This window comes from Salvelinus sp. IW2-2015, unplaced genomic scaffold (genome assembly GCF_002910315.2).
Source record: "Salvelinus sp. IW2-2015 unplaced genomic scaffold, ASM291031v2 Un_scaffold1469, whole genome shotgun sequence".
In the NCBI taxonomy this organism is placed as follows: Eukaryota; Metazoa; Chordata; class Actinopteri; order Salmoniformes; family Salmonidae; genus Salvelinus; species Salvelinus sp. IW2-2015.
Window position 1 is genome coordinate 79,899 of NW_019942927.1, and position 11,407 is coordinate 91,305.

The window sequence follows — 11,407 nt, forward strand, 5'->3', positions numbered from 1 at the left end:
TACTATGTCAGATTGTGAAATGTAAGTTCCGATATATTTTTACCTGATCAAACTATTAAACTTTAACGCACAGGGAAAAAATGAGCGTGGACCATTATGAGGCTGTGTCCTGGACAAACTATCATCTTCAGAGAATATTTTTATCATTTATCTGCAGATAATTGAAGTCTGGAGCTCAAAAAGCTATGGTAAAAGTACGAAAATCAGGACTAAAGAGCCATTCACTACTGACTACTGCAGGCCTAAAGAGCCATTCACTACTGACTACTGCAGGCCTAAAAGAGCATTCATACTGACACTGCAGGCCTAAGAGCCATTACTACTGACTACTGCAGGCCTAAAAGCATTCCCCTCATGTACTGCAGGGCTAAGAGGCCATTCACTACTGACTACTGCAGGCCTAAAGAGCCATTCACTACTGACTACTGGCAGGGCTAAAGAGCCATTCAACTATGACTACTGCAGGCTAAAGAGACATTCCTACTGACTAATGCAAGGCCTAAAGAACCATTCACTACTGGTTACTGCGGCCTAAAGAGCCATTCACTACTGACTACTGCAGGCCTGAAGACATTCACTACTGACTACTGCAGGCTAAGAGAGCCATCATTAATGACTACTGCAGGCCTAAAGAGCTTTCACTACTGACTACTGCAGGCTAAAGAGCATTACATTACTGACTACTGAGGCCTAAAGAACCATTCACTACTGACTACTGCAGGCCTAAAGAGCCATACATTACTGACTACTGCAGGCCTAAAGACCAGTCACTACTGACTACTGCAGGCCTAAAGAGCCTTTCACTACTGACTACTGCAGGACTAAAGAGCATTCATTACTGACTTACTGCAGGACTAAAGAGCCATTCACTACTGACTACTGCAGGCTAAAGAGCCATTCATACTGACTACTGCAGGCCTAGAGACATTCACTAGACTACTGCAGGCTAAAGAGCATTCACTCTGACTACTGCAGCTAAAGAGCATTCACTACTGATATACAGGATTAAAGAGCCATTCATACTGACTACTGCAGGCCTAAAGAGACATTCACTACTGACTACTGCAGGCCTAAGAAGCCATTCACGCTATGACTGAACTATCTGCAGCGCCTAAAGAGCATTCCTACTACAGGCCTAAAGAGCAGTCACTACTGACTACGCGGCTAAAGAACCATTCACTACAGACTACTGCGGCCTAAAGAGACATTCACTACTGACTACTGCAGGCCTAAAGAGACATTCACTACTGACTACGGGCAGGCCTAAAGAGACATTCACTACTCGTTACTGCAGGCCTAAAGAGCCATTCATACTGCAGGCTAAAGAGCCATTCATTACTGCCTACTGGCAGCCTAAATAACCATTCACTACTGACTACTGCAGGCCTAAAGAACATTCACTACTGACTACTGCAGGCCTAAAGAACCATTCACTACAGAACTGCAGGCCTAAAGAGACATTCACTACTGACTACTGCGGCTAAAGAGACATTCACTACTGGTTACTGCAGGCTAAGAGCCATTCACTTACTGCAGGCCTAAAGAGCCATTCATACTGACTACTGCAGGCCTAAAGAACCATTCACGTACTGACACTGCGCCTAAAGACTCTACTGACTTGACTGCAGGCCTAAAGAGCATTCTACTGATACTGCAGGCTAAAGAGCCATTCACTACTGACTACTGCAGGCCTAAAGAACATCACTTACAGACTACTGCAGGCCTAAGAGACATTCACTACTGACTCTGCAGGCCTAAAGAGACATTCACTACTGGTTACTCTGCAGGCCTAAAGAGCCATTCCACTATAACTGCAGGCCTAAGAGCCATTCATTACTGACTACTGCAGCCTAACGACATTCACTACTGACTACTGCAGGCCTAAAGAACATTCACTACTGAAACTGCAGGCTAAAGAACATTCACTACTGAATACTGCAGGCCTAAAGAGCCATTCACTACTGAAACTGCAGGCCTAAAGAGCCTTTCACTACTGACTACTGCAGGACTAAAGAGCCATTCATACTGGACTACTGCAGGCCTAAAGAGCCATTCACTACTGACTACTGCAGGCCTAAAGAGACATTCACTACTGACTACTGCGAGGCCTAAAGAGCATTCACTACTGATACTGCAGGCCTAAAGAGCCATTCACTACTGACTACTACAGCTAAAGAGCATTTACTACTGCAGGCCTAAAGAGCCATTCACTACTGCTACTATCGCAGGCTAAAGAACCATTCACTACAGACATGCAGGCTAAAGAGACATTCACTACTGACTACTGCAGGCCTAAAGAGACATTCCTACTGGTTACTGCAGGCCTAAAGAGCCATTCACTACTGACTACTGCAGGCCTAAAGAGCCATTCACTACTGCAGGCCTAAAGAGCATTCATTACTGACTATGAGGCTAAGAACATTCACTACTGACTTACTGCAGGCTAAAGAACCATTCACTACTGACTACTGCAGGCCTAAAGAGCATTCACTAGTATACTGCAGGCTAAAGAGCCATTCACTGACTACTGCAGGCTAAAGAACCATTCACTACTGACTACTGCAGGCCTAAAGAACCATTCACTACTGACTACTGCAGGCCTAAAGAGACATTCACTACTGATTACTGCAGCCTAAAGAGCCATTCACTACTACTGCAGGCCTAAAGAGCCATTCATCTACTGGACTACTGCAGGCTAAGAACATTCACTACTGACTACTGCAGGCCTAAAGAACATTCACTACTGTACTTGCAGGCCAAAGAACATTCACTACTGACTACTGCAGGCCTAAAGAGACTTCACTACTGACAACTGAGCTAAAGAGACATTCACTACTGACTACTGCAGGCCTAAAGAGCTTCACTACTGACTATGGCAGGCCTAAGAGCCTCAACACTGATACTGCAGCTAAAGAACCATTCACTACTGAAACTGCAGGCCTAAGAACCATCACTACTGACTATGCAGGCCTAAAGAACCATTCATACTGATACTAGCAGGCCTAAGAGCATTCACTAACTGAACTGCAGGCCTAAAGAGCCTTCATACTGACTACTGCAGCCTAAAGAGCCATTTCATACTGAAACTGCAGGCCTAAAGAGCCTTTCACTACTGACTACTGCAGGTAAAGAGCCATTCACTACTGACCACACAGGGAGTGATAGACAGTGCCCGAACACACACAGACAGAAAGGGGATATTGCTGGAAATTAATTGCAATATTATTGATAGGTTTACTTTTTTAGCCAATAGAGGCTTACCAGGGTGGGATAATGTGATGTGTGTTGATTAATAGTAGCTGGGAGCTTACGGTGTCTGATACTGGTGAGATTTGTTTTGACAGTTTGGTGAGCTACTCATAGGTCTGCGAGCTACTGGTACTCGCATTCGACTTGATGCGAGACCGCAGATCAGGGCCAAACCAAGGCTGACCAGGGCCAGACAGGGCCAACCAGGCCAGATCAGGGACCAGCTGGCTGACCAGGCCTGACAGCGCTGACGCAGGGCAGCCAGGGCCTGACAGGGCCAGACCAGGGCCAACAGGGCCAGACCAGGCCTGACCAGGGCCAGACCAGGGCCGACAGGGCCAGACAGGCCTGCAGGGCAGCCCGGCTGACCAGGGCTGACCAGGCCAGACAGGGGCCAGACAGGCTGACCAGGGCAGACCAGGGCCAGACCAGGCTGACAGGGCCAGAGACCCTGGACCAGGGCCTGACCAGGGCCCATAGTGGTTGGTCAACAAATGGCACGCCCACACATTCCAGGAGTTGTATCTCTTACTCCACACGTTAGGGAAAAACATTTTACAACAGATAAGGCAAGTTACAGGTAGTCCCTCCCTGTTACACATAGCTGTGGGATGTAGGGTGCTGACGGTGCCACGGAGTAACTGGGCATTTACTAGTCCTTTATTAGCAGGCCATACAGCCGTCTGTAGAGCAAGCAATTTGTTGTTGTTGTTGCTGGTCTGAAGGTGTTCTGGAGCGCAGCTGTCTGTCAGTGTTCGGAGGCGCTAGCTGTCTGTCAGTGTTCTGGAACGCTAGCTGTCTGTCAGTGTTTGGAGCGCCAGCTGTCTGTCAGTGTTCTGGAACGCTAGCTGTTGTCAGTGTCTGGAGCGCCAGCTGTCTGTCAGTGTTTGGGAACCGTAGCTGTCTGTCAATGTTCTGGAGCGCTAGCGTTGTCATGTGTTCTGGAGCGCTAGTGTCCGTCAGTGTCCTGGAACGCTAGCTGTTGTCCAGTGTTCTGGGGGGGCGCCGCTGTCTGTCAAGTGTTCTGGAACGCTAGCCTGGTCTGTCAGTGTTTCTGGAGCGCAGCTGTCTGGTCAGTGTTCTGGACGCCTAGTTGTCTGTCAGTGTTCTGGAGCGCTAGTTGTTCTGTCAGTGTTTCTGGAGCGCAGCTTCGTCAGTGTTTTGGGCGCGTAGTGTCTGTCAGGTTCTGGAAGCAGCTGTCTGTCAGTTATTGAGCGCGTAGCTGCTGTCCAGTGTTTTGTGAGCGCTAGCTGTCTGTCAGTGTTTTCTGGGACGCCAGCGTCGTCAGTGATTTGGAGCGTAGCTGTTGTCAGTGTTCTGGAGCGCTAGCTGTCTGTAGTGTTTGGAGCGCAGTGTCTGTAGTGTCTGGGAACGCTAGTGTCTGCAGTGTCTGGACGCTACTGTCTGTCAGTGGTTTCTGGAACGCTAGTGTCCTGTCAGTGTTCTGGAGCGCTAGCTTCTGTCAGTGTTCTGGAGCGCCATGCTTTTGTCAGTTTTCTGGAACGCTAAACTGTCTGCAGTGTTCTGGAGCGCCAGCTTCTTGTCATGTTTTCTGGAACGCTAGGCTGTCAGTGGTTCTGGACGCGCTAGCTGTTGTAGTTTGGGCGCTAGTGTCTGTCAGTGTTCTGGAACGCTGCTGTTCCTGTAGTGTTCTGGAGCGCAGCTGTTGTCAGTGTTCTGGAACGCTAGTGTCTGTCAGTGTTCTGGAGCGCTAGCTGTCTGTCAGGTTCTGGAAACGGCAGCGTTCTGTCAGTGTTCTGTGAGCGCGCAAGCTGTCTGTCATGTTCTGGAAACGCTAGCTGTCTGTCAGTGTTCTGAGAGCGTAGCTGTCTGTCAGTGTTCTGGAACGCTAAGCGTCTGTCAGTGTTCTGAGCCTGCCTCTGGTCAGTGTTCTGGAACGCTAGCTCTACTGTAGGCTGGAGGCGTAGCTCTCGTCTTCAGTGTTCTGAGCGATAGCTGTCTGTCAGTGTTCTGGGAGCGGTAGCTTGTCTGTCAGTGTTCTGGAAGCGCAGTGTTGTCAGTGTTCTGGAGCGCTAGCTGTACTGTCAGGTGTTCTGGAGCGCCAGATGTCTGCAGTGTTCTGGACGCTAGCTGTCTGTCAGTGTTTCTGGAGCGCTAGCTGTCTGTCAGTGTTCTGGAACGCTTACTGTCTGCAGTTCTGGAGCGCCAGCTTCTGTAGTGTTCTGGAACGGAGCTGGTCTGTCAGTGTTCTGGAAGCGTCAGCTGTCTGTAGTGTTCTGGACGCTAGCTGTCTGTCAGGTTCTGGAGGCACTTTAGCTGTCTGTCAGTGTTCTTGGAGCGCTAGCTGTCTGTCAGTGTTCTGGACGCTAGCTGTCTGTCAAGTTTCTGGAGGCCAGCTGTCTGTCAGTTTCTGAGCGTAGCTGTCTGTCAGTGTTCTGGAGCGCTAGCTGTCTGTTTGTCGAAGTACTTCGCGTGTTTGGCGCTAGCTCTCTTAGTGTCGAGGATGCTTTCTGGCTGACGCTTAGCTGTCTGTCAGTTCGAGCCTGTCATCTTGAGAGCAGCTAGCTGTCTGTCAGTGTTCTGGAGCGCTAGCTGTCTGTCAGGTGTTCTGGACGCAGCTACTGTTCTGGAGTAGCTTTGTCAGTGTTCTGACGTAGCTGTCTGTCGCTGTCTGTGCAGCTGTTCTGGAAGCGCTAAGCTGTCTGTCAGTGTCTTGGAGCGCTAGCTGTCGTCAGTTTCTGGAACGCTAGCGTGCTGCAAGTCTTCTGAGCGCTACTCTGCTGTCAGTTTTGAGCGCCTACTGTCTGTCAGCTGTCTGAGCCTAGAGTCGTCTTTGAACGCTAACGTCTGTCAGTGTTTCTGGAGCGCTAGCTTCTGGTCGTGTTCTGGAGCGCGTAGCTTGTCTGTCAGTGTTCTGGAACGCTAGCTGTTGTCAGTGTTCTGGAGCGCTAGTGTCTGTCAGTGTTCCTGGACGCTAGCTGTCTGTCGTGTTCGGAAGCTAGCTATTGTCAGTGTTTGAACGCTAGCTGTCTGTCAGTGTTCTTGGAGCGCTAGCGTGTTGTCAGTGGTTCTGGAGCGCTAGCTGTCTGTCAGTGTTCTGGAGCGCCAAGCTGTCTGTCAGTGTTTGGAGCGCAGCTGTCTGTCCAGTGTTCTGGAGGCCAGCTGATTGTCAGTGTTCTGGAACGACCAGTGTCTGTAAGTGTTCGGAGCGCCAGCTGTCTGTAGTGTTCTGGAAGCGCTGCTGTTGTCCCGCGTTCTCTGGAGCGGCCAGCTATCTGTCAGTGTTTGGAACGCTAGCTTGTCTGTCAGTGTCTGGAGCGCTAGCTGTCAGTCATGTTCTGGAGCGCTAGCTTGTCTGTCAGGTGTTCTGAGCGCCAGCTGTCTGTCAGTGTTCTGGGCGCCAGGCTGTCTGTCAAGTGTTTGGAGCGCCAAGCTGTCGTCAGTGTGTCTGGGGAGCGCAGATTCCAGATAAGAGGAATAGAGGAAGAGGATATGGATAGAGGAAAGAGGATAGAGGATAGAGGATAGAGGATAGAGGATAGAGGATATGAGGATGGAGGATAGAGGATAGAGGATAGAGGATAGAGGATGGAGGATGGAGGATGGAGGATGGAGGATGGAGGATGGAGGATGGAGGATGGAGGATAGAGGATAGAGGATAGAGGATAGAGGATAGGCCTAGCTTGCTTCTACCACGTTTCACTCTACCCCTCCACCCCTGGGATGCTCATGATCAACAAAGAAGGCAAAGTTTGTGTCCCAAATTACACCATATTTCCTATATATTTCCTATATACCCTAGTGCAATACTTTGATGTAAAGCCCTATAGGCCCTGGTCAAAAGTAGTGCACTATAAAAGGAATAGGATGTCAGTTGGGACTCACACAAAGACCACAGAATTGCTGCAGAAATGTCAAATGAAACAAAACAAGTTCCCCAGAGACGGTAGAAATATCACGAAGTCAGAAGATGTATAAAGGGTTGAGAGCTGCGGTGGGCGAAGCACAAAGACAGGGATTATTTGACCTCTCTGTTGGTATCAACAGCACGTCCCCCTCAGGCCTAGTTTACCGTGTAAATCCAACGCTACGGAAATGCCAGGATGTCACCAGGCTAGTGTGTTAGGCCTACAGGGGATTCAACCACCTAGCCAAGCTTGTTGTTGGTTTACTTCCAACCAGATCAGGCCTCCATAGGGCTCTGGTTAAAAGTAGTGATCGATTTAAAGGAGATAGGTTCCCTTTTGGGACGCTTGACTGTAAGTCTCTTTGGATAAAAGCGTCTGATTTATTTTGAGGTTATTCTTGAAATTGTTTGATTGAAAAAACACAACTGAAGCATCAATGAATTGCTGTTGACGACGTAACATGATGAGACTCCCACACATCGTCAAGTCAGCTATCTAAACCCATCCCTGCTCTAACAGCTCTGACCAGCCGTCATCCGTACAGACTAGACCAGGGTTTCCCAGAGCCTTCCCAGGGTTCAATGGGGTTTTTTGCCCTAGTACTACATAGCTGATTTAAATGATCAAATCTTGATGATGAGTTTGTTATTTGAATCAGCTGTGTCGTGCTAGGGCAGAAAAACATGACCGAGTTTGGAAAACCCTGGACTAAACACTCCCCATCCAACCTGACAGAGCTTGAGAGGATCTGCAGAGAAGAATGGGAGAAACTCCCCAAATACAGGTGTGCCAAGCTTGTAGCATCATACCAAAGAAGACTCGAGGCTGTAATCGCTGCCAAAGGTGCTTCAACAAAGTACTGAGTAAAGAGTCTGAATACTTACGTAAATGTGATATTTCAGTTTTTTTATTTTTTTTATAAATTAGTACAAATTTATAAAAAACGTTTTTTGCTTTGTCATTATGGGTTATTGTGTGTAGATTGATGAGAGGTGGATAAACGATTTAATTAATTTTAGAATAAGGCTGTAACCTAACGAAATGTGGGGAAAAAAGTCAAGGGGTCTGAATACTTTCCCGAAGGCACTGTATGTCCTCTGACAGAGTGGAGGGGTTGACCTTAGTATTTATAGCCAATTCTGTCTCCGTGATGACTGAGCTCCTAATTACTGATAACACGTTACCCAGCCAGACTAGCACACTGACTCACACATCATCTGTTATGCTAATGAGAGGAGCATGGCTCCCTCCTGTAGGAAACAGCAGCCACTTCCCTACACACACAGCACTACTTTTCACTAGAGGCCTGTGGAGGAAAAGGAGAGGAGGTGGACTTTTCAACATTAGTGAGCTATGTAGGGAACAGTGTTCCATTTGGGACAAATCCCCACCTAGTATGCTAACGAGGAGCATCTGTGTTGAGTTGAGCCGTGTTCAGTATGACATGTACAAATCAAATCAAATCAAATTGTATTCGTTACATGCGCCGAATACAACAGGTGTAGTAGTCCTTACAGTGAAATGCTTACTTACAAACCCTTAACCAACAATGCAGTTTAAAAAATAATACGGATAAGAATAAGATATAAAAGTAACAAGTAATTAAAGAGCAGCAGTAAAATAACAATAGCGAGACTATATACATGGGGGTACCGGTACAGAGTCAATGTGGAGGCTATATACAAGGGGTACCGTTACAGAGTCAATGTGCGGGGGCACCGGTTAGTTGAGGTAATATGTACATGTAGGTAGAGTTATTAAAGTGACTTTGCATAGATGACAACAACAGAGAGTAGCAGCAGTGTATAAAGAGGAGGGGGTGGGGGGGGGGGGGGGGGGGGGGTCAACCGCAAATAGTCTGGGTAGCCATTTGATTAGATGTTCAGGAGTCTATTGGCTTGAGGGTAGAAACTGTTTAGATGCCTCTTGGACCTAGACTTGGCGCTCCGGTACCACTTGCTGTGCGGTAGCAGAGAGAACAGTCTATACTAGAGTGGCTGGAGTCTTTGACATTTTTACAGCCTTCTCTGACAGCGCCTAGTATAGAGGTCCTAGATGGCAGGAGCTTTACCTCAGTGATGTACTGGGAACGTGCGCACTACCTCTGTCCACGGTGGTGGAGCTGTGTTCAGTATACTGTGGTCTGTATGGTGGTGAGCTGTGTTCAGATATATGTGTCCTGTCATGGTGTGGAGCTGTGTTCAGTATACTGTGTCTGTCATGGTGGTGGCTGTGTTCAGTATAATGTGTCTTCATGGTGGTGGAGCTGTGTTCAGGTATAATGTGTCTGTCATGGTGGTGGAGCTGGTGTTCAGTATAATGTGTCCTGTCATGGTGGTGGAGCTGTGTTCAGTATACTGTGTCTGCAGGTGGTGGCTGTGTTCAGTATAATGTGTCTGTCAGGTGGTGAGCTGTGTTCAGTATAATGTGTCTGTCATGGTGGTGGAGCTGTGTTCAGTATAAATGTGTCTGTCCATGGTGGTGAGCTGTGTCAGTACTAATGTGTCTGTCATGGTGGGGAGCTGTGTTCAGTATAATGTGTCCTGTCATGGTGGTGGAGCTGTGCTTGTTATAATGTGTCTGTCATGGTGGTGGAGCTGTGTTCAGTACTACTGTGTCTGTCATGTGGTGGAGCTGTGTTCAGTATACTGTGTCTGTCATGGTGGTGGAGCTGTGTTCAGTATAATGTGTTCTGTCAGGTGGTGGACTGGTTCAGGTAACTGTGTCTGTCATGGTGGTGGAGCTGTGTTCAGTATACTGTGTCTGTCATGGTGGTGGAGCTGTGTTCAGTATAATGTGTCTGTCATGGTGGTGGAGCTGTGTTCAGATATAACTGTGTCTGTCATCGGTGGTGGAGCTGTGTTCAGTATAATGTGTCTGTCATGGTGGTGGAGCTGTGTTCAGTATAATGTGTCTGTCAGGTGTGGAGCTGTGTTCAGTATAATGTGTCTGTCATGGTGGTGGAGCTGTGTTCAAGTTATGTGTCTGTCATGGTGGTGGAGCTGTGTTAAGTATAATGTGTCTGTCATGGTGGTGGAGCTGTGTTCAGTATATGTGTCTGTCATGGTGGTGGAGCTGTGTTCAGTAATGTGTCTGTCATGGTGGTGGAGCTTGATGTTCAGTATAATGTGTCTGTCATGGTGGTGGATGCTGTGTTCAGTATATATGTGTCTGTCATGGTGGTGGAGCTGTGTTCATAGTAATGTGGTCTGGTCATGGTGGTGGAGCTGTGTCTAGTATATATGTTTTGTCATGGTGGTGGGAGCTGTGTTCAGTATAATGTGTTGTCATGGGTGGAGCTGTGTTCAGTATAATGTGTCTGTCATGGTGGTGGAGCTGTTCAGTATAATGTGTCTGTCATGGTGGTGGAGCTGTGTTCAGTATAATGTGTTTGTCATGGTGTGGAGCTGTGTTCCGGTATACTGTGTCGTCATGGTGTGGAGCTGTGTTCAGTATAATGTGGGGTCTGTCATGGTGGTGGAGCTGACAGGTATTCAACAAGAGAATATCACAGCCCTCCCTTCCCCACTCACCTACTTCTTTCCTGCTCCTCTCTTCTCATCTCCTTCTTTCTCTCCTCTCCTCTTCTCTCACCTACTTCCCTTTCTCCTCTCCTCTCTCCCTCCTCTCTCCTCTCCCATTCCTCTCCCTCCCTCCCCTCCCCTCCCTCCTCCCCTCCTCTCTCCTCTCCTCTCTTCTCCTTCTCTTCTCCTCCTCCCTCTCTCTCCTCTCCTCTTTCTCCTTCTCTCTCCTCTCCCCCTCCCCTATCCTCCTCTCCATCCTCTCTCCCTCCCTTCCCCTCCCCTCTCCTCCCCTCCTCCTGTCCTGGCCCGGGGACTCAAGTGTTGCTCCTTGTCAGAATTGCAACATTAGGGCTAAATTGTTGATCATTTATTTTTGCAAGTCTAATCAACGTAGCAAGACGTGCATGCAGGGGTGAGCAAATATGGAATTATTTGAATATAAATGTGAAAGACCTGTATTATTTATTTATACCACTTAAAAAGTTATTCCAATTAAATGGAAGGTGGCACAGAGCAACCTCAGCAGAGTTATGACAATAACTCTGTTGTGTTTATTAATACGTGTAATAGTACAAACTGGCTAGGTTCCTAAATAGCCTGGGGATGGTGAGAGCAGACCTGATGTTCAAATACTGTTTGAAACTATTTCTAATATTAGCTGGCCTAGATTGAGCTCCGCTGGCACAACGGACCAACAGAATAGTTACAAAGTGCAAACCCTGAGCATTTGGCACTACAGGCAGGATAAAGCTAACGCTGATAAGT